General features: G+C 41.2%; 1 non-coding gene across 1 annotated transcript; it reads left to right on the forward strand.

The window, feature by feature from the left end:
* Positions 1-470: 470 nt before the first annotated feature.
* Positions 471-577, forward strand: LOC118548065 (U6 spliceosomal RNA). The gene has a single exon (XR_004923429.1). It is a non-coding gene; the product is annotated as a U6 spliceosomal RNA (small nuclear RNA).
* The last annotated feature ends 1,269 nt before the right edge of the window (positions 578-1,846 follow it).

The raw sequence follows: 1,846 nt of genomic DNA on the forward strand, positions 1-1,846 counted from the left end.
AGCACTGTGAATTTGTGCAAGACTGTTGAATCTCAGATCTGTACGTATGAAACAAATAATGCAATATATGTTAAGAAAAAAAAAGAAGAAGATAGCAGGAGGGGAAGAATGAAGGGGGGAAATCAGAGGGGGAGACGAACCATGAGAGACGATGGACTCTGAAAAACAAACTGAGGGTTCTAGAGGGGAGGGGGGTGGGGGGATGGGTTAGCCTGGTGATGGGTATTAAAGAGGGCATGTTCTGCATGGAGCACTGGGTGTTATACGCAAACAATGAATCATGGAACACTACATCTAAAACTAATGATGTAATGTATGGGGATTAACATAACAATAAAAAAATTAAAAAAAAATGAAAAAAATTAAATATAAGTTCCCCACCAAATTTCTGTCCTTGGTCTACTTTTCTTCTTTCTTTATACTCTCTGCTTCAACAATATCTTTCTGAGCTTCTGAAATTGCAGGTGGATGTGCTTGCTGCGGCAGCGCAGATACTGAAACTGGAACGATACAGAGAAGATTCGCATGGCCACTGTGCAAGCATGACATGCAGATTTGTGAAGCGTTCTCGATTTTTAAAATTCTACTCCTGAAACCAACATTACACTATATGTTAACTAACTAGGATTTAAATAAAAACTTAAAAAAATTACTGATGGGGATGCCTGGGTAGCTCAGTTGGTTAAGTGTCTTCCTTTGGCTCAGGTCATGATCCCAGGGTCCTGGGATTGAGTCCCACGTGGGGCTTCTTGCTCAGCAGGAAGCCTGCTTCTCCCTCTCCCTCTGCTTGCCTCTCCCCCTGCTTGTGCTCTCTGACAAATAAATAAATAAAATCTTAAAAAAATAACTGATGATCATGTTTAAAAAAATTGCTTGTGGGTAACTTTTTTTAAATTTTATTTTTTAAAGAATTCTCTACACACAACATGGGGCTCAAACTTACAACCCCAAGATCAAGACTCGCATGCTCTACTAACTGAGCCAGCCAGGTGCCCCACATGTGGATAACTCTTAAGTACCTCTCTCCAGCGTCAGGCTCCGTTTTACTCCCTGGGCGCCATTTCCAGTCTCCTAGCAGAGATGTGTATTTTTTTTAATCTCTCTTCTTTCTTTTAAAAAAATTTTTTTAAAGATTTTATTTATTTATTTGAGAGAGAGAGAGAAGGAGAGAGAGAGAGAGAACACAAGCAGGGAGGAAGGGCAGAGGGAGAGGGAGAAGCAGGCTCCCCACCAAGCCCAATGTGGGGCTCGATCCCAGGACTTCAGGATCATGACCTGAGCCGAAGGCAGACGTTTAACTGACTGAGCCACCCAGGCACCCCTTCAAAAAGTTTTTAATTAAATTCCAGTTAGTTAACATACAGTGTAATATTGGTTTCAGGTGTACAATATAGTGATTCAGCAATCCCGTACATGGCCCGGTACTCATCACAAGTGCACTCCTTAATCCCCATCACCTTTTTGACCCATCCCCCACCTCCTGAGATATGAATTTCTTAACACGTGGCTTGTCAACCTGGACAGGACCAAAGTAGAGCTGAATGTCTCCTCTGTCTGTCTTTTTCCCCCTCCTTCAAGTCTATTTCATATTTTGTTTAATAGGATCACCAGTTATCAGTCCTTTATGTTCACAATCAAGGAGTTTTCTTTTCACACTTCTTCCCCTTTTGGCCAACTTGTCTTTAAGTCCTCCAATTGCAGCTTGCTCCTAATTTCTTTCTTCTTTTTACTCCTTTGTTTCTTGCCACTTGAATAATTTTAATGTTCTTCTCTAACTACCTAACTTTCCATGTTCCAGTTCATCTTCAACATCAAGGCAGCTTATCTAAAGAGCTGTTCTCCATTC

The sequence above is a fragment of the Halichoerus grypus genome, chromosome 1 (assembly GCF_964656455.1).
Source record: "Halichoerus grypus chromosome 1, mHalGry1.hap1.1, whole genome shotgun sequence".
Lineage (NCBI taxonomy): Eukaryota > Metazoa > Chordata > Mammalia > Carnivora > Phocidae > Halichoerus > Halichoerus grypus.